Source organism: Ascaphus truei, unplaced genomic scaffold (genome assembly GCF_040206685.1).
Source record: "Ascaphus truei isolate aAscTru1 unplaced genomic scaffold, aAscTru1.hap1 HAP1_SCAFFOLD_1499, whole genome shotgun sequence".
NCBI classification, from domain to species: domain Eukaryota; kingdom Metazoa; phylum Chordata; class Amphibia; order Anura; family Ascaphidae; genus Ascaphus; species Ascaphus truei.
Window position 1 is genome coordinate 38,393 of NW_027454386.1, and position 22,472 is coordinate 60,864.

General features: G+C 44.2%; 1 long non-coding RNA gene across 12 annotated transcripts in view; it reads left to right on the forward strand.

The window, feature by feature from the left end:
- Nucleotides 1-17,990, forward strand: part of LOC142476212 (uncharacterized) — a 55,553-nt gene extending 37,563 nt beyond the window's left edge. For 3 of the 12 annotated variants that reach the window (XR_012791433.1, XR_012791436.1, XR_012791438.1), the window contains exons 21-29: nucleotides 727-837; nucleotides 3,236-3,355; nucleotides 4,376-4,471; nucleotides 5,914-6,025; nucleotides 9,646-9,765; nucleotides 10,752-10,849; nucleotides 12,416-12,526; nucleotides 15,839-15,948; nucleotides 17,320-17,988. This is a non-coding gene — a long non-coding RNA (uncharacterized LOC142476212). Of the gene's footprint in view, nucleotides 1-560; nucleotides 582-726; nucleotides 838-3,235; nucleotides 3,356-4,375; nucleotides 4,472-5,913; nucleotides 6,026-9,645; nucleotides 9,766-10,751; nucleotides 10,850-12,415; nucleotides 12,527-15,838; nucleotides 15,951-16,442; nucleotides 16,458-17,319 lie in introns of those variants that run through there. The other 9 variants (XR_012791431.1, XR_012791439.1, XR_012791432.1 and 6 more) reach the window with 8 other exon arrangements.
- Nucleotides 17,991-22,472: the final 4,482 nt, after the last annotated feature.

Here is a 22,472-nt window from a genome sequence, read left to right on the forward strand (position 1 = left end):
TGCAGGGATTGCTGCATACCCCCAGCATCTGTCACCCACAAACAATACACACACTAATACTCCCCACAATACACACTATAATACCTCCTCAATACTAATCTCCCCAATAATATTATAGCTCCAAACACAATATACACAACACCCTTACACAAGATACACAATCTAGTACTCTCCTCTGCACCTCTACACACAATATAATACTCCCACACACACAATATACACACTACCCTCCTACCCCCATAAAATACAACCAATAATACACACACACTTTGTGGATGTTGGGACCAGCTCCCGGCATGCACCAGTGAAAGAGAGAGGCCCGCAGAAGCTCGGAAGAACTCCCTCCATCCGTGCCTTCCTCCGTTTCACATCTTCTCCCTGTCTCTCTCCCTCCCTTTCCTTGCATCTCCCTGCGTCTTTACGTATACCCAGTCAGTGACGGCTCTGGTCACGTGATGCCTTAATATGGGCTTATCCATATATGTTCATCCACGTCACTAATGTGATGCCCGCACTTTTGCGGAGCTGGTACTTACGACGGGCACTTATTGTTTTATCAGTACTGCGTACCTGACTCTACCGGCCTACTTTCAACACTAGTACAATATGTGCTTCACTACGAGTGAGTGGGGAATATTGGCATCACACAGTCACTGTTGAATATGCCATTCAATCCATTTTGAAAATAGTAATGCAATGTGGTTTTGTTTTGTTTGCTTTTTGCAGTAATGAAGAATGGAAAAGTTATATTAAAATTAAATTGGAGGGGGACTAGATTCAGCATTTCATCATGAACTCTGCACTTGTGAGAATTTAACTTCTTGAATACCCTGACAGGTACACGCAACATTAAGACTATAATCTGCTGTGCAAGCTTTCGTGCTATACCTCCCCCTCAGGTTTTGATTTATACATTTGCTCCCTCAATTCATGTCCTCTAATATTTGAAAGCTCTCTCCTAGCATTTTCTCTTTACCACAGAACGTCATCCCAATGTAACCTCTCTCTTGTTCTTTCTGCTGGCTGTTTCCTCACTCCTCTGTTAAACTTTTCTAATTTCTCTAACTTCCACACTCCTGCTTTTATCCACATGTTCTCCTCTTTCCTTCCCCTACCTTTGCATGTGTCTACACACTGCACCATTTGTACAGACCTCTATTGCAGCTATTTCTGCACTGCTCAATGAAAAGCACTCTTTAATATCCTATTCTCTGTGCCCCCTCTCTCTGCGCCCCCTCTTTTGGCGCCTCCTCTCTCTGCGCCCCCTCTCTCTGCGCCTATCTGTCTCATTCTCTCTACGTCCCTCTCTCTCTACATAGAGCTATCTCTGTCTCTCTCTACACCTATCTCTGTGTCTCCTTCTATGTTTGCTGATGTGTGGGATATCTCTTATAATCTTGAACCTGCTCATATACACATCGGGCCTCCCTGCCTCTGCCTCCCTGCTAAGAGTGTTAACCTATCTAATGTAATCCACATTCCTTTCCTTACTTTTCTCTTCCCTTCTCCTATGCCATCTGGAATGTCCGTTCTCTGACTAACAAGGCTCTAGTTGTACATGACCTCTTCTGCTCTCATCATTCACAATCAGTCATTCCCCTCACCCCATCTTTCCTGTCCCACTGATTTGCCTCTGCTTAATTAAACTCTCCTCTGACATCTACTCTAACCTCTCTGCTCTCTCTCTCTTTCCGCTTAAACTAACAATCTTATTAACTCTTACAATGCTATCCTCCTATCTATATGCCCCCTCTAGGCTCTGACACACTTGTCCCTCTAGCCCACACCCTTGGCTAAATTCCCAAACATGTTCATCACACTTCCACTCGCTGTTCTTAATGCCTATGAAGGAAATCACACAATTGATATTTGATTTTTCTACAGTAAAAATGTCTCCAGTCCTGTATAAAGCTGCTCTCTGGGGCCAAACCACACTACTTTTTTTTCACATTCATCAACACTCAAATTTAATTTACGCTGTCTTTTTTTCCCTGTATTTGACTCCCTCCACTAACCTTCTCCTCACACTTGCCATCCTTCCTTCACTTCTCCTCAAGCATTTGACTACTTCAGAGGCAAGGTGGATGCCACCCACAAGGAGATTCCTTCTGTCCCTTCCCCCTTCTCTCCTTCTACCTAATTCTCCTTCTGCATTTGACTCTTTTTCTTCTCTTACAGAGCTGGAAGCAAATCATCTTCTCTTCTCCCTCTACCACATGCCCTCTAGATCGTATCCCCTCACACCTTACTGCATCTCTTAGTCCCCACTCTCACCCACATCTTCAATTCCTCCCTATTCTCTGGCTCTTTACCCTCTTACTTTAAGCCTGTAGTGGTCACCCTTTTCTCAGAAACAACCTACACCCTATGTGCCTTACTAACTACCGCCCTGTATCCCTCCTGCTGTTTGTCTCCTAATTGCTAGAATGTCAACATTCTTAAATCACATTCCCTCCTGGATCCTTTACAACCTGCCTTTCGTACAGCTCGTTCTACAGACTGTGCTTAAAGCAAATTCCCAAGGTCACTTTTCCCTACTAATCCTACTTGATCTATCTGCTGCGTTTGATGCTCTCAATCACTCTCCTCCTTCATATTCTAAACTCTCTCTTGGTATCCGTAACACAGTTCTATCCTGGTTTTCATCATAACTTTCCTGTCACACATTCTCCATCTCTGTTGCTAACATGTCTTCGTCTTCTATTGATCTGTCTGTGGGTATACATCAGGGCTCTGTTCTGAGATCTCTCTTTCTCTCTACATACTATCATTTGGTGACCTCATCAACTCTTTGTGACAATCCTATAAATAACAAATACAAATATCAGGTCATGGGAATAAGTGATTTGGACATAAAAGTAACATTTCGGAAGTGTGGACAACTAATACATCTTGTAGATTGCCTTTACAGTGTGATGTCATTGATTCAGTAGATTGTGTGCAGACCAGGACTGCAGTACAGTGTCACTCACATGGATGACTTGCGTGGTAGAAGCTCAAGAACAAGGATGTCAAACTCCAGTCCTCGAGGGCCGCAAACAGGCCAGGTTTTCAGGATATCCCTACTGAAAACCTGGCCTGTTTGGGACCCTCGAGGACTGGAGTTTGACATGCATGCTCTAGAAGGAGCACAGCTGTGGGTGGGAGGTGGATTTGCTTTGCATCAAATGGTTTGGAGCAAGGTTTATTGTATGTATTATCATAATAACAATGCAATGCTTAACTTTTATTTCAGGAGGGATGACTGCAGAACAGAAGTGAATATTGAAGCCATGTGTTCCTTTTCTTGCAAAAGAGAAAATTTGAAGGACAGTTGAAGAGAAGGAAAATTACTACACAGAGACAGATAAGCAATGTGTATATTTCTCATTTACCATTTAGTATTTGTCGTTTTATTGACTCCACACAATCCGGCTGCTACGGGTTTCACATTGAATATTTTCATCTCTACTCTACCCCTTCCTGTGATCTGAACCATGCAAGTTTTCGTTGATTCAATACATCATGAGTAGAGTGTGGCTACAGTATGAAGTAAAGACCCAAGGACCACATCTACTACCATTCATAACAAGAACATGTGCAGTAGCGCACAGCTGCAGTTCTATGTGATTGTTATGAAAGGTTGAGGTGGTTCAATTCTATGAATCTGGAGTGGGATGGATCCTGTTTGCATCATATGGTTTCATCTAGGCCAGTAGATTATATAACTCTCAGTACAGGTTACACATGGCATCAGTATTAGTGATTTAAAGAGGAGGAAAGCTTCAATGTGGAGAACAAAGCCAAGTAATGTTGAAGTTACTCCTTTTACCATTTACTTGGTCAGTCTGTACTGTCTACTCTCCACACAGCTGCTAAGGATCTTCCATTTTAAATACTTTCACCTCCTATTCTGCACTGCTTTGCTGCCCATTATTCAGAGATGCGTTCCAGTCATGTTTAGCACTCTGAATCTCTCTGCAGTCATTGGTTCAGCACATCATGGGTAGAGCATGGCTACAGATACAGCAAGCTATTATTATTTTACCGGCTGATCACCCATAATATTGCATTAAAACATAGAATATCACTTAATTTCCAAAAGATTCAGTGATGCTGATAATGCAGAATCTCACAACATTTCCCATCATAATGCCATAATGCACAAGTGGGAGAAATAATCCTTGCTATATCTGTACATTGTGTGACGTATTACCTCAATGACCAATGAGAGCAAGTACATCTTCTGTATAGAGCGGCTGTGTTATGATGCAGTTATTGATCATCATTGACATAATCACAAGAATCTTATGCAAAGGGAAATTGTCCGCAGCGAAGTGAGATTTCAGCCCCCAAACGTCTGTAATATTAATGCAATGTCTTACTTTTGTTGCAGTGAACACTGAAGAGACGGATCTACTACAACACTGTACAGGATGAGCATACGCTACAAGCAGCAAAATGATCTTGCAGTTGACAGTATGTTGTTCTGGTAATGTGCACAATTATTATTTATGGGCTACACACCACAGTGCTGGACATATTCTGTTAACTTCAACTCTACTCCTAACATGGAGATGTCTTCCTGGTGTTACTGATTCAGTACATCATATGCACAGTGTGGTTATGATATGATGGATTGATTTAATGAACCCACCAACCAATGATGACATCTGCATCATCTTCTGTAAAGTGCAGCTACAGCATGATATTATCAGCATTTGGTGCGGTATAATCAGAGGTATCTATGTGCTTTTGTGCCTGTTTTAAGTCCTCCAGCTTAACGCCCCTACACCTCCCACTACACAGGCATACTTACTTATGCATACACTGACATCTGGCATACCTACACACACCCCAGGGCCACTTCCTTCCCCTGATGTCAGGGAGAGGATGGGCATGCAGAGTGCAGTAAGTCTCCACGTTACTCTGGCCAACAGTCTTGGCCTACCTCCAGCATCTGTCACCCACAACATCTGTTCCCTCCTTGTAAAGTGCTGAACTATCTCACCTGGGTCAGTGCTATAGCTGATCACAGTGCCCGATCAGGATGTCACTGTGACAGGCAGCAGTGCAGATTGACCGGTCAATCAATGCAGTGCCGCAACATATGCACTAAATGAGATTTCCGTGCCCCCAGTCAGGTTACTCCCTGGGCAGTGACCCTGCTCACACCCTCCCCTAGTTCCACCTCTGATCACAATTATCTCTCTTGGAGAGTGTAGCAAATTGGAGTTGGGGGAATCTCACCTCTGCCATGCATGGTCACAATCTGGGCACAGGACCCAAATAGTGGGCAATGTGGCACTTCTTACAGTAGAGAATAAGTAACTTTATTCTTTACTTGTGTATTAAGGACCTTATTTGCATTAAATTCAGTCCACATGGGACCAAGACTTTCTGGCTTACTGAACAAAGTGGAATTGTTTCGTAGAGGGTGGAGAATTGTATTTTATCTGAAATTACCCCCTCTGCACAAAATACAAACAATTATACCCATACAAGTACCTTGTGGAAGTTGTTGCCCTCTATCTTCCTGTGGTCTCTCCCTGTTTCTCACCGTGCCTCCTCCCATTTCCTTGCACCTGTGCGTCTCCGCATATATCCCTATACTCAGAGCCGGCTCCGGTCAGTGACATGGGATGCCCAAATATGAGCATACCCATATATGGGCATCCATGCCACTGACCGGAGCCCGCTCTGTTGCGGATATGGAGAGAGACTGGGAGATTTACATCCCCTTATAATTCATATGATGCATAGTACCGGCACGTATTGTTTTACCGGTACTGTGTACCTTCTTACTTTCACACTGGTACAGTATGTGCTGCAGTGGGACTGAGAGGGATATATTGGTAACACATAGTCATTGGTGGGGGAATTCAATCCATTTTGAAAATAGTAATGCATTGTTTTTTACTTTTTTTTTTGCAGTAATGAAGAATGAAAAAGTTCTGTTAAAATTGAATTGGACGTGAACTGGATTCAGCATTTCATCATCAACTCTGCACCAGTGTGAATTGACGTTCTTTAATGTTCTGACAAGGTACATGCAACATCTCTTCCTCTACCCCTACACCACCCTCTGCCTCTTGCCTCTCTCTCCACCTCCCTGCTAAGCGTATTAACCCATCTAATGTAATCCACATTCCTTGTCTCACTTTACTCTTCCCTTCTCACGTGCCCTCTGGAATGTCTGCTCTACGACTAACATGGTCTATTTGTACATGACCTCTTCTGCTCTCATCATCCACCACTTCTCATTCCCCTCACCCCTGTCCTACTCGATACCTCAGCTTAATTGAACTCTCTCCTCTGACATCTACCCTTATCTCTAACCTCTCCTCACTTTCTGCTTAAACTAGCTATCTTGTTAACTCTTACAATGCTATCATCTCCTCCTCCCTCCTCCTCCATCATCTATATGCCCCTTCTAGGCTCTGACACACTCATCCCTCTAAGGCCGTGATTATCATGGGCACACGCTTGGTTGTCCACAGTGCGTGCGAGCGATGCAGGGCCTCCCCGTCGCCTCGGACCTCAGTGCAGGGATTGCTGGAGCGACAGGCATGCGCTAACTTTGCCATCTGTTGCGTGCTTACTATAGACGCAGCCTAACCCATGCATTGGTTTTATTCACAAGCACGCTCTCATCACACTTCATCACATCACACTGCTGCTCTTAACACCTATGGAGGAAATCTCACAGTCTGATTTTCTACACTAAACCTTTGTCCTGTTCTGTAAAACTCTGCTCCTTTTTTTAAGGTCAAACACTACTTTTTCCTCACTCATCAACACTCCAATTTCATTCACACTGTCTTCTATGTATTTGAGTCCCACCACTGACTTTCTCCTCCCACTTAACATCCATCCTTTATTTCTCCTCAAGCCTTTGCTCACTTGAGGCAAGGTGGATGCCATCCACAAGTAGATTCGTTCTCTCCCTTCCCCCTCTCTCTTTTTCTATCTAGATCTCATTGCACTCTTGACTCCTTTTCTCCTGTCACAAAGCTGGAACCTGATCTTCTCTTCTCCCTCTACCACATGCCCTCTCAATCCTATATTCTCACTCTCACCCACATCTTCAATTCCTCCATATCCTTTGGCTCTTTCAACTCTTCCTTTTAAGCATGCAGTGGTCACCCCTATTCTCAAAAATAACCTTGACCTTGTGTGAATTTCTAACTATCGCCCTGTATCCGTCCTACCATTTGCCTCCTAATTGCTAGAACGTCTTGTGATCTCCCGTTTGATCAACATTCTTAAATCACATGCTCCTCTGGGCCCTTCACAATCTGCCTTTCCCAATGTAACCAATTATGTACATAAAGAAAATTCCCAAGGTCCATTTTACTTACTAATCCTGCTTGATCTCTCTTCTGCTTTTGATACTGTCAATCACTCTTCTCATTCATATTCTAAACTCTTTCTTCGTATCCGCAGCAAACTTATATCCTGGTTTTCATCATACTTCTCCATCACACATTCTCCATCTCTGTTGCTAACGTGTCTTTGTCTCCTGTTGTTTTGTCTGTTGGTATACCTCAGGACTCTGTTCTGGGACCTCTCTCACTACATACTATCACTAGTTGACCTTATCAACTATTTTGGCCCTTGATATCATCTCTATGCAGATGATACACACACCTATCCACCCTACCGTCACTCCTGCAATTTAGTTCCTAGTTTCGGGTCGCCTCCTGGCTATATCCTCCATGGATGACACTCTTCTGCCTTAAACCTAATGTCTAAAACTGAGCTCCTCATATTTCCCCCTAAATCTGGCCTAATATCACCTTTCTCCATCGCAGTAAACAGTACTACCATCATCCTGTCATGAAAGCACATTGCCTAGGAGTAACATTTGACTCTTCCCTTTCCATCTTCATTCACGACACTGGCTAAAGTTTGTCGATTCTTTCTCTGTAATATTTCCAAGATTTGCCCTTTTCTCTGTCAATCTACTGCTAAAACGCCAATGCATGCCCTTATCGTATGGGTTAACATACTGCTAACAGGGCTCCCTGCTTCACAACTTTCTCATTTGCAATCTATCCAAAACTCTGCTGCTTGAATAATTTCCCTTTCTCCCACAACAGTATCTGCTCATCTCCTCCTCCTCCTTAAATCCCTCTCCTTGCTTCCCATCAAGTTTCAGATCACCTACAAAGTTCTCCTCCTTACCTTTTTGTTAAGGTTCTCTATTAGTGGTGTACCGAGTACCCGGCGTTACCCGACACATTTCCAGCTACCCGGACATTACTCGAAACCGGCCACTGAGAAGTGGACTTGGCCGGGTAATACCCGGCGTCGGGTAATGTCAGGGCAGCTGGAAATAATCTTTTATACTTACCTTTCCTAAGACATCTAGGATCAGCAGCAGCAGTCCTCTGATGTTGGCAGCATCAGAGGTGTCTTCACCTGGCGGGGGGAGCTGCAGGAATCACTTCCACAGCACCGAAGCAGGTAAGCTGTGTCTGTGAGCCTGCAGCTCCCCCGCCGGCTGAAGACACCACAGATGCTGCCACCGTCACAGGACTGCTGCTGATCCTAGATGTCACCGCCACCCGGAAGGTAAGTGCCAAACCGTGTACCCGACCGGGTAGAACCTTTCATTTTGGCCGGGTACCCGTTACCCATTTTTTTATAGTTGAGGACCCAGTCCAACACTATTCTCTATTCATCTGCTCCTTCCTACATATCATCTTTGGTCTCGTTATGCCCTTCCTCGTCTCCTAAGCTCTACTAATAGCTGTCTCCATTATACTTCTTACACCTCTACTGCGCACTCGCTCTCTTGCCTGAAACCCTTTCCCATCAATTTACCTGTGAAACTCACACACACTCAGTATATGCCAACATACCCTCTTCCAGCCACATTTAAGATCAACCTTAAAATTCACAACTTAAATGAAGCATTTCAATAGCTTTTACTCGTTGCTACTGTCACTCATTCAGTCACTAACTATTGTTCCCAAGAAGTGCTTTATACTACAAGTACCCACCAATAAGGACAAGCATTGTCATCTACTGCACTTGTTCCCCCACCTGTTGTCTCTCTGTAAGTCTCCTTACATTTCTCTTAGATTGTAAACTACCCAGGACAGGGATTTACTTTCCTATTGTCTGTTTTTGTTTGTTGAACTTATTGTATAATAATTTCCTGTACTTTTTGGTCTCTCTTGTAAAGCGCTGAGTACACAATGGGTGGTATATAAATAGAGATATATGCAGAGTCTAGAGACAAGGCACACGTGTATAGGTAGCTACAGTTTATCCGGGACTGTATGCATCCTTGAAGTGCCTGTCCCAGTTATTTTCTATTGATTGCAATGTAGGAGTGTCTGTCCTGTCTTATTTTTTTTATTATTATTATTATTATTATATATACAAAGATATATACAAAGATTGTTTCCTGTCGTTAGCATGACATTGTGTGACACAGTGTGATGTCATTGATTCAGTAGATTGTGTGCAGACCGGGACTGCAGTACAGTTTCACTGACATGAATAACTTGTGTGGTAGAAGCTCTAGAAGGAGCACAGCTGTGGGAGGGAGGTGGATTTGCTTTGTATCACATGGTTTGGAGCAAGGTTCATTGTATGTATCGTCAATAATAATTATAATAATAATAATGCAATGCTTAACTTTTTTATTTCAAGAGGAAAGACTGCAGAACAGAAGTGAATATTGAAGCCATGTGTTCATTTTCTTGCAAAATAGAAAATTGAAGGACAGTTGAAGAGGAGGAAAATGACTACACAGAGACAGATAAGCAATGTGTATATTTCTCATTTAGTATTTGTCGTTTTATTGACTCCAAAAAATCCGGCTGCTAAGGGTTTCGCATTGGACATATTCACCTCTACTCCACCCCTTCCTGTGATCTGTACCATGCAGATTTTTGTTGATTCAATACATCATGAATAGAGTGTGGCTACAGTATGAAGTACTGACCCAAGGACCACATCTACTACCATTCATAACAAGAACATGTGCAGTAGCGCACTGCTGCAGTTCTATGTTATTGCTATGAAAGGTTGAGGTGGTGCAATCATATGAATCTTGAGTGGGAGGGATCCTGTTTGCATCATTTAATTTGATCTAGGCCAGTAGAGTATATAACTCTCAGTACAGGTTACATATGGCATCAGTATTAGTGATTTAAAGAACAGAAAAACAGGAGTGGAGAACAAAACCAAGTAATGTTGAAGTTACTACTTTTTACTATTTACTTGGTCAGTCTGTACTGTCTACTCCCCACACAGCTGCTAAGGGTTTCCATTTGAGATACATTCACCTTCTACTCTGCACTACTGTGCTACCCTCTATTCAGAGATGAGTTCAAGTCATGTTTACCACTCTAAATCGCTCTGCAGTCATTGATTCAGCACATCATGGGTAGAGCATGGCTATAGATACAGCAAGCTTTATTTTACCCTAATATTGCATTAAAAAATAGAATATCACTCAGTTTCCTACAGATTTACTGATGCTGATAATGCAGAATCTCACCCTCCCATCATAATACACCAGAGGAAGAAATAATCCTTGCTATATATGTACATTGTGTGACATATTGCCTCCATGACCATTGATGGCAAATACATATTCTGTATAGAGCAGCTGTGTTATGATGTAGTTGTTATTGATCATCATTGAGATATAATCACAAGAATCTTATGCAAAGGGAAACTGTCATTAGCATAGTGGGATTTCAGCCCCCAAACTTCTGTAATATTAATGCAATGTCTTACTTTTATTGCAGTGAACACCGAAGAGACGGATCTACTACAACACTGCACAGGACAAGAGTATACACTACAAGCAGCAAAATGATCATGCAGTTGACAATATGTTGTTCTGGTAATGTGCACAATTATTATGTATGGGCTCCACACCACAGTGCTGGACATATTTTGTTAACTTCAACACTACCCCTACCATGGAGATGTCTTCCTGTGATTGGTGTTACTGATTCAGTACATCATATGCATAGTGTGGCTATTATATGATGGATTGATTTAATGAACCCACCAAACACTGATGACATCTGTATCATCTTCTGTAAAGTGCATCTACAGCAGGATATTATCAGCATTTGGGGTGATATAATCAGAGGCATCTATGTGCTTTTGTGCTGGGTAAAGTCCTCCAGCTGAACCGCCCCCCGCCCCCCACCCCCCTACACCTCCTGCCACACAGGCAAACTTACTTACACACACAGCACACTTACTTATGCACACTGACACTTGGCATACCTACACACACACACCCCACAGCCACTGGCATGCATGCAGAGTCCTGGGCATGCAGGATGGGCATGCAGAGTACAGAATATCTCCACCTTGCTCTGGCCCGTACTCTTGGCCTACCCCCAGCATCTGTCACCCACAACCTCTGTTCCCTCCCTGTAAATTGCTGCACTAACACACCTTGGTCAGCGCTGCAACCGATCACAGCACCGGATCATGTCACTGTGATAGGAAGCAGTGCTAATTGACCGGTCAATCAATGCCACGTGGCAACATACGCACCAAAAGAGATTTCCATGCCCCCTGACAGGCTACTCCCTGGGCAGTGACCCTGCTCATCTTCCACCTCTGATCACAATATTCTCTCTTGGAGAGTGTAGCAAATTGGAGTTGGGGGAATTTCACCTCTGCAGTGCATGTAGAGTCCTGTATGCAGAGTACAGAAAGTCTCCACCTTAGTCTGGCCCGTACTCTTGGCCTACCCACAGCATCTGTCACCCACAAATAATACATACACTAATACTCCCCACAATACACACTTTAATACCTCCTCAATAATAATCTCCCCAATAATATTATAGTCTTAAACACAATATACACAATACCCCCTAACACAAGATACCCAATCTAACACTCTCCTCTGCACCTCAACATAATATACACACTATAATACCCTACACACAATATAATACTCCCACACACACACAATATACACACTATCCTCCTACCGCCATAAAACACAACCAATAATACACACACACTTTGTGGATGTTGGGACCAGCTCCTTGCATGCACCAGTGAAAGAGAGAGGCCTGCCATCCGTGCCTCCCTCCGTTTCCCATCTTCTCCCTGTCTCTCTCCCTCCCTTTCTTTGCATCTCCCTGCATCTTTGCGTATACCCAGTCAGTGACGGCTCCGGTCACGTGATGCCTTAATATGGGCTTATCCATATATCTGTTGCAGAGATGGAGAGAGACCTGGAGATTTTACATTTCCTTATAATTCATATTGGTACTTAGTACGGGCACTTATTGTTTTATCAGTACTGGGTACCTGACCGTACTGGCCTACGAGTGAGAAGGCAATATTGGCATCACACAGTTACTGTTGAATATGTCATTCAATCCATTTTGAAAATAGTAATGCAATGTGGTTTTGTTTTGTTTGCTTTTTGCAGTAATGAAGAATGAAAAAGTTATATTAAAATTAAATTGGAGGGGAACTGGATTCAGCATTTCTTCATGAACTCTGCACTTGTGAGCATTGACCTTCTTGAGTGCCCTGACAGGTACACGCAACTTTAAGACTATAATCTTCATCAACTGCTGTGCAAGCTTTCGTGCTATACCTCCCCCTCCGGTTTTGATTTATACATTTGCTCTCTCAATTCATGTCCTCTAATATCTGGAGGCTCTCTCCTAGCATTTCTCTCTACCACAGCACGTCATCCCAATGTAACCTCTCTCTTGTTCTTTCTGTTTACTGTTTCCTCACTCCTCTGTAAAACTTTTCTAATTTCTCTAACTTCCACACTCCTGCTTTTATCCACATGTTCTATACACTTTCCTTCCCCTACCTTTTCATGTGTCTACACAAAGCACCATTTGTACAGACCTCTATTGCAGCTATTTCTGCACTGCTCAATGAAATGCACTCCTGCACATCCTATTCTCTTCCACCTTCCCTCATTCTCTACGCCCCCCTCTCAAAGCCCCCTCTCTCTATGTCTCCTCTCTCTACGCCTATCTGTCTCATTCTCTTGACGCCCTTCTCTCTCTACATATCCCTATCTCTGTCTCTCTCTACACCTATCTCTGTGTCTCCTTCTATGCTCGCTGATGTTGGGGGATATCTCTTATAATCTTGGACCGGCTCATATACACATCAGGCCTCCCTACTAAGAGTGTTAACCTATCTAATGTAATCCACATTCCTTTCCTTACTTTTCTCTTCCCTTCTCCTGTGCCCTCTGGAATGTCCACTCTTACTAACAAGGCTCTAGTTGTACATAACCTCTTCTGCTCTCATCAGTCACAATCAGTCATTCCCCTCACCGCATCTTACCTGTCCCACTGATTTGCCTCTGCTTAATTAAACTCTCCTCTGACATCTACTCTAACCTCTCTTCTCTCTTCTCTCTCTTTCTTTCTGCTTAAACTAACAATCTTATTAACTCTTACAATGCTATCCTCCTATCTATATGCCCCCTATAGGCTCTGACACACTCATCCCTCTAACCCACACCTTTGGCTAAATTCCCAAACACACTCATCACACTTCCACTCGCTGTTCTTAATACCTACGGAGGAAATCTCACACTTTGTTTGATTTTTCTACAGTAAAAATGTCTCCTGTCCTGTATAAAGCTGCTCTCTAGGGCTAAATACACTACTTTTTTCCACACTCATCAACACTCAAATTTAATTTACGCTGTTTTTTTTCTCTGTATTTGACTCCCTCCACTGACCTTCTCCTCCCACTTGCCATCCTTCCTTCACTTCTCCTCAAGCATTTGACTACTTCAGAGGCAAGGTGGATGCCACCCAAAAGGAGATTCCTTCTGTCCCTTCCCCCTTCTCTCCTTCTTCCCAAATCTCCTTCTGCACTTGACTCCTTTTCTTCTCTTACAGAGCTGGAAGCTAATCATCTTCTATTCTCCCTCTACCACATGCCCTCTAGATCGTATCCCCTCACACCTTACTGCATCTCTTAGTCCCCACTCTCACCCACATCTTCAATTTCTCCCTATTCTCTGGATTTTTGCCCTCTTACTTTAAGCCTGTAGCGGTCACCCTTTTGTCAGAAACAAACTACACCCTATGTGCCTTACTAACTACCGCTCTGTATCCCTCATGCTGTTTGCCTTCTAATTGCTAGTGTCAACATTCTTAAATCACATGCCCTCCTGGATCCTTTACAACCTGCCTTTCGTACAGCACGTTCTACAGACTGTGCTTAAAGCTAATTCCCAAGGTTTTTCCCTACTAATCCGACTTGATCTATCGGCTGCGTTTGATGCTCTCAATCACTCTCCTCCTTCATATTCTAAACTCTCTCTTGGTATCAGTAACAAAGTTCTATCCTGGTTTTCATCATAACTTTCCTGTCACACATTCTCCATCTCTGTTGCTAACATGTCTTCGTCTTCTATTGATCTGTCTGTGGGTATACATCAGGGCTCTGTTCTGAGATCTCTCTTTCTCTCTACATACTATCATTTGGTGACTTCATCAATGCTTTTGGCCTTAGATATAATCTCTATGCGGATGATACACACACAAATCTATCCACCCCTGTTCTCACTCCTGCAATCCAGTCCCTACTCTTGGGTTGTCTCCTGGCTATATGCTCATGGATGGCACTCCACTGCCTTAAACTTAATGTCTAACACTGGGCTCATATTATCCCCTTTCTCCATCACAGTAAACAGTACTACCATCTATCTTGTCATCAAACATGTTGCATAGGAGTAACATTTGGCTCTTCAATTCCATCTCCATTCACATGCACGGCTATGGGTAAAATGTGTTGCCTCTTTCTCTGTAATATTGCCAAGATCTTCCCTTTCCCCTCTCAACCTACTGCTAAAACTCCAATGTATACTGTTATCCTATAGGTTATTTTAACATACTACTAACAGGCCTCCATGCTTCACAACTTTCTCCTATGCAAAACTCTGCTGCTTGAATTATCTCACTTTCTCCCACAACAGTCTCTGCTCATCTCCTTAAATCCCTGTCCTGGCATCCCATCAAGTTTTTGTATCACCTACAAAGTTCTCCTCCTTACCTTTTTGTTAAGGCTCTCCATTAATCTGCTCCTTCTTGCATATCATCTTTGATCTCTCGTTATGCCCTTGCTTGTCTCTTGCACTATAACCATAACTGTCTCCTGTAAACTTCTTTCACCTCTACTGTTCTCTCACTTGCCTGAAACCATTTTCCATCACTGCACCGTACATGTGAAACTTCCTCACACTCAGTATATGCCAACATAACCTCTTCCACCCACATGTAAGACCAATCTTAAAATTCACGACTTAAATCAAGCATTTAAAAAACTTTGACTCGTGGCTACTGTCCCACACCCACAGTCACTGCTAACAACTATTGTTCCCAAGATGTGCTTTCTACTAATTGTACCCACCATTAAGGACAAGCATTGTCATCTACTGCACTTCTTCCCCCAACTGCTGCCTCTCTTTAAGTCTTCTAACATTTCTATTAGATTGTAAAGTTCCCAGGGCAAGGATTTACTTTCCTATAATCTGTTTTTATTTGTCGCACTTATTTTTTAATTATTTTTCCCCTCTCCCCTAATGATATACATATAGGTTTTCCTGTCATTTGCATGACAGAGTTATTATGGTTAACTATTGCATCATGTAGACTGCCTTTTCAGTGTGATGTAATTGATTCAGTACTTTGTGTGCAGACTGTGACTGCAGTACAGTGTCACGAACATTAATGACTTGTGTGGTAGAAGCTCTAGAAGGAACACAGCTATGGGAGGGAGGTGGATTTACTTTGGATCACATGGTTTGGCGCAAGGTTCATTGTATGTATGATCATAACCATGCAATGCTTAACTTTTATTTCAGGAGGGAAGAACAGTGAATATTGAAGCCATGTGTTTCTTTTCTGTCAGAAGAGAAATTTTGAAAGACAGTTGAAGAGGAGGAAAATGACTACACAGAGACAGATAAGCAATGTGTATATTTCTCATTTAGTATTTGTCGTTTTGTTGACTCCACACAATCCAGCTGCTAAGGGTTTCGCATTGGACATATTCCCCTCTACTCTACCCTTCCTGTGATCTGTACCATGCAGGTTTTTGTTGATTCAATACATCATGAGTAGAGTGTGGCTGCTGTATGAAGTATTGACCCAAGGACCACATCTACTACCATTCATAACAAGAACATGTGCAGTAGCGCACTGCTGTAGTTCTATGTGTATTATTAAGGGTTGAAGTGGTGCAATCATATGAATCTGGAGTGGGATGAATCCTGTTTGCATCATATGGTTTCATCTAGGCCAGTAGAGTATATCTCTCAGTACAGGTTACACATGGCATCAGTAGTAGTGATTTAAAGAACAGAAAAAACAAGAGAAACTTCAATGTTGATAACAAAGCCAAGTAATGTTGAAGATACTCCTTTAACTATTTATTTGATCAGTCTGTACTGTCTACTCCCCACACAGCTACTAAGTCTTCCATTTGAGATACATTCACCTCCTACTCTGCACTGCTGTTCTGTCCTCTATTCAGAGATGAGTTCCAGTCATGTTTACCACTCTGAATCACTCTGCAGTCATTGATTCAGCACATCATGGGTAGAGCATGGCTACAGATACAGTAAGCTTTATTTTACCGGCTGATCATCCATAATATTGCATTAAAACATAGAATATTACTCAGTTTCCAAAAGATTCAGTGATGCTAATAATGCAGAATCTTACAACACATCCCATCATAATGCACCAGAGGAAGAAATAATCCTTGCTACACTACCGACACGTTTTATTGAAGCACGGCTAGCACCGCAAGCCGGGGGATGCCCCGGCGTGCTAGCCGCACTCCCTCAGCGTGCCGCGCATCACCGATGCACGGTCACGCGTCATCGGGTGCCTGCGCCCCCTGCACGCGCGTCCAGGGCTCCCCGAGGGAGCACTGGTGTCCCGCGATGTGGGGGACAGCGGCAGGGGGTTCCGGGGGACCCGACGGACCCGGCAGCGGAAGGGAGAAAGCCCCGATCGGAGGGCGCTCCTCCGCTGCTTCGGCGTGCGCCCGGCACCCTCCGGCGCGCGCCAGGTTACTGCTGCGGCCAAGAACGGGCAAATGCTCGAATAAACTCGGCCGCAGCAGTATATCTGTACATTGTGTGACGTTTGGCCTCCATGACCATTGATAGCAAATACATATTTTGTATTGAGCGGCTGTGTTATGATGTAGTTGTTATTGATCATCATTGAGATATAATCACAAGAATCTTATGCAAAGGGAAAATGTCTGCAGCATAGTGGGATTTCAGCTCCCAAACTTCTGTAATATTAATGCAATGTCTTACTTTTATTGCAGTGAACACTGAAGAGACGGATCTACGACAACACTGCACAGGACAAGAGCAAACACTACAAGCAGCAAAATGATCTTGCAGTTGCAAGTATGTTCTGTAATGTGCACAATTATTATTTATGGGCTACACACCACAGTGCTGGACATATTCTGTTAACTTCTACCCCTACCATGGAGATGTCTTCCTGTGATTGATTCAGTACATCATATGCACAGTGTGGCTATGATATGATGGATGGATTTAATGAACCCACCACCCACTGACATCTGCATCATCTTCTGTAAAGTGCAGCAGGATATTATCAGCATTTGGGGTGGTATAATCTGGGGCATCTATGTGCTTTTGTGCCTGGATAAGTTCCTCCAGCTGAACCACCCCCCTATACCTGCCACACAGGCATACTTACAGAGCACACTTACTTATGCACACTGACACTTGGAATACACACACACACACACACACACACACACAGACACTGTCATGCATGCAGTGTCCTGTATGCAGAGTACAGAAAGTCTCCACCTTACTCTGGCCCGTACTCATGGCCTATCCCCAGCATCTGTCATCCACAACCTCTGTTCCCTCCCTGTAAAGTGCTGCACTAACACACCTGGGTCAGCGCTGCAGCTGATCACAGTGCCGGATCATGATGTCAATGGGATAGGCAGCAGAGCTGATTGACAAGTCAATCAATGCAGCTCCGCAATATATGCACCAAAAGAGATTTCTGTACCCCCTGTCAGGCTACTCCCTGGGCAGCGACCCTTCTCACCCCTCTCATTCCACCTCTGATCACAATAATCTCTCTTGGAGTGTGTAGCAAATTGGAGTTGGGGGAATCTCACCTCTGTAGTGCATGGTCACAATCTGGGCACTGTACCCAAATATTGGGCAATGTGGCACGTCTTACAGTAGAGAATAGAATAAGTAACTATATTCTTTACTTGTGTATTAAGGAACTTATTTGCAATAAAAATTCAGTCCACCTGGGACCAAGACTTTCTGGTTTTCTGAACAAAGTGGAATTGTTTTCCTATAATTTTATATTCTCTGAAATGTAACATCACAATAAAGTACTCCTATTTTTTTCCTTTGTGCTTTTTTATGGACTATTCCTTTATGTATTTCACTTAATGGGACTAATTACCTTACGATTAGATTTCACTTGTATTTTCTTGGGTTACTCTTTGGAATTTCTCTCTGTGTTCATTTATACTATCTTATTTAGAGCAGTCTTTGCCATTGGACCCCATTTCTTGCCAGAGAGATCTGTAACACAGAGTATTGAAGAGAGTACAGAACAGTGGTGAAGTAGATTTTTATGCTTCTAGGCAGCCTCCCTTCTCACCATGTATTCTGCCCCCGACGGTCTCTTGCACTGCTCCCTCCTACACCCACTCTCCTCACTCTTCCCTCCCCTCCCCGCTATCACTCAATGACCCCCTCTCATTCAATCCTGCTCCCTTACTCCCCCCTCACTCATTCTTCCTTCTGCACACACAATCCTCCCGAATATCACTCCCAAACAACACACACACTAATTCTCCCCACAATACACACTATAATACCTCCTTGTGACGATAGCTTCCACAGGCTTATTAATATTACACAAAAATAATTGGGTTTGAACTGAACGAGGCTTAAGATATAATAAATTGTATTTATTCCTTAGAATATAGGTGAACACAACAGATAATACAGTAACGAACAAGAAGTACACTTACTTAAGGGTTGGGGAATGAGAAGTATGATGTAGCATTTCTTTCAGCAGTGAGGAAATCATTCAGGTGATATCAGGTAACCATATCAGCAAACGAAGACAAAGGATATATGGGTGGACAGCAGTTTATAAACCATTCTCCTTCTATTCTTAACCTTAAGCACAGGGGATTGGTTTACAATTACCTCCAGCCACTCACTAACGTGGGAAAGCATTCTGACCCATGCCCCCCTGCTAGTTGGCACATGCGCAGTAGAACTCTGGGGGTCTCATTTCTGAAGCCCCACATTTACGTCAGGAATGCCAGACAGTCTACCATTTGGAGTTCTGGCAGGAAAACCTTTGTTGAAAGGTGTTAACTGGAACACTTAAGACCTGCCCTGGTTTGGGCTTCGGATAAACAGTGAGGGTGATAAAACTCTTTGAACAGCACTTAAATCCTAGACATAGCGGCGTCCCCAGGGCCATCTGCTACCTTATGGCCCAAAAGAATCTCTTCTGGGTCTTTGTCCATACCTTAAGATACACTATTAAGCATAAAACATAAACGTATTAAAATATCCGGTTCCGTTAGGTTTAGCAGGTCCAAACTTCCCAGTTCGCATTGCCAGAACTGGGACACCATATGGTCCAAAAAGCGACTTGCTACGACCTAAGAAACCGAAGTTACACCAATGCACATTAAATCATTTTAATACAAAAATCTCCATTGAAAAAGAAATCTCAGCTTTTCACTAAATCCCCATTGAAAACAACGGGCAGCTCCGCCATAGACTTTCAATGGTAAATCGCCGCCATTGAAGTCAATGGGGGTTTTCTGCCATTGAAGTTTATGGGAAAAGTCCCGAACTTCAAGGGGGTCCATACTCCGTCGGGTTGGTCCAAGCGGGTCAAGGATGGTTCTGCAGCGATGCCGGAGCAGTGGCTACAGATACCCCAAACCCTGATCCGCTGAACCCTCCGGAACCGGAGATATGGATTCCTAAAATTCAGCATTTCTCACTTAGTCATTTTTCTGAGCCGTTTCTGCCGCCGGCAAAGCCTATGGCGCGACCCGCTCTATCTGGTTCGACCCTTATCGGGGGTCCAGGATTCGGGGACCCGGTGGTGGTCGAGTGGGGGGACGCTTAGGAACTAGGGGCAAAAATAATTTTATCCCTAGGTGCCCTAAAACAGTTTATTTCCCCGCTAATTGACATTGAACTTGACCCAGTGATTTTAGCTCTTTTGAAGGACATTGTATCCGCTTTGCGGTTTGCGGTCTGGACGGCAGCCAACTAGGTTACCTCGAGGCATCTCCATTGAAGTCAATGAGCCCATTGACTTTCAATGGGAAACCGCCGCTCTCCCTCTCGGACGCCACCTGCTGGTCACTACAGGAAACAGGACGAAAACAGCACAAATTCCTATTGAAATGCATTGAGCCCTAATGGCGGCCAATGGGGACCTGCAAAATGGTGCCCGAAAAGGCGGGAAACTTACACAAAGAGCTATAATCATTAAAGAATTATTAACCCTTGTGCTCCCGGATGGATTCTAGTGTGTGTGTGATGCAAACACTGAGTAACCAGACATTACAATGGAACAGGGGAAAATACATTTACATGTCATAACAAGGGTTACATCACATTTCTGGACCTCAGCCCAGTTAACCCCTTGTCTCCCTGGTGCGGTCAGGGGTGGCCAAATGGGGTGCAACCCCTTTAATACCGGGCCACCCCCTCTCTCCCTCTACACCTCCCCTTCTTAATGCGTGTCCTGTGGCCCACTGGCCCTGACGGGGAGTGGGGCACTGCTGGCACCATTAATGAATTCAGTCTCAGAGGGATAGTCCTGGCGTGAAAGTCCATCAGCATTGCTGTTTTCACTACCCTTTTTGTGCTGAATGGTGAATTCAAATTCTTGCAAAGCCAAGCTCCATCTCAGCAGTTTGGCATTTTCCCCTGATACCCTCTGTAGCCAGCTCAGGGGATTGTGGTCGGTAATGACCGTGAAAGCCCTCCCATAGACATAGGGCTGGAGCTTTTTGAGTGCCCACACAATGGCCAAGCACTCCTTTTCAATGGTGGCATATGCCACCTCCCTGGGGAGCAGTTTGCGACTGAGATACACCACAGGGTGCTCTTTGCCGTCGTCCCCCACCTGGCTCAACACAGCCCCCACACCAAAGTCTGAGGCATCAGTCTGAATAAGAAAATGCTTGGTATAATCTGGGGCAGCCAGGATGGGGGCCTCAGCAAGCGCAGCTTTCAGTGCCTGGAAAGCAGTTTCACAGCAGGAGACCAGGTAATAAGCACAGGCAGTTGCTTCTTAGTCAGATCAGTCAGGGGTTTGGCCACGGCGCTGTACTGTGGGACAAATTTCCTGTAGTACCCTGCGGTGCCCAAAAAGGCCATGACCTGTTTCTTGGTTTTTGGAACAGGCCACTGAACTATGGCTTCTACCTTGGCTGGCTCTGGCTTGAAATGCCCTCCACCCACCCTGTGCCCTAAGTACAGGACTTCTGCCATACCTACCATACACTTAGTGGGTTTTAAGGTAAGCCCAGCCTCCCTGATTCTATCCAGCACCGCAGCTACATGTCCTATGTGGGATTCCCAGGAATTACTAAAGACAGCAATGTCATCTAAGTAAGCCCTGGCATAGCTCTGCATCCCTTCCAGTAACCTATTGACCAGGCGTTGGAAGGTAGCCGGGGCATTCTTCATCCCAAATGGCATCACCAAAAACTCATAGAGGCCACTTGGAGTGAAGAATGCTGACTTCTCCCTAGCCTCCAGGGTCAGGGGAATCTGCCAGTAGCCTTTGCTCAGATCCATGGTGGTCAGATACTTTGCCCCCGCGAGTTCATCTAGTAACTCATCCATGCGGGGCATGGGGTAAGCATCTGACACCGTCCCAGCGTTGAGCAACCGGTAGTCCACACAAAACCGGGTGGTTTTGTCCTTCTTAGGCACTAGGACTACTGGACTTGCCCAAGGGCTCTGGGACGGAGTAATTACCCCTAGGGTCAGCATCTCCTCAATCTCTCTCTCCATACTTGTCTTGACCTCTGCTGACACTCTATAAGCGTGCTTATGCAGAGGCTGCAGGTCCCCTGTGTGTACTGGGTGTTTGGTGAGATGTGTGGTCCCTGGCATGTCAGTGAAGAGGGCGCTATACTGAGCTAGCATGTCCCTGGCTTCTCCCTTCTGCCTAGCACTCAACTGTGCCCCGATCTCTACCTGCTCAACAGTGTTTCCTTGCTTTGCCTCCCCTAGGAGATCAGGCAGAGCATTGCTCACCGGATCCTCCAGCAGTGGGCTACAAATGGCCATTACTGCTCCCATACTCGGTGCTCTGTATTCCTTTAACATATTAATGTGATATGTCTTGTGCCTCTCAGGCGCTACCTGTACAACATAGTTGCACTCATTCACCTTTCGGATAACCGGG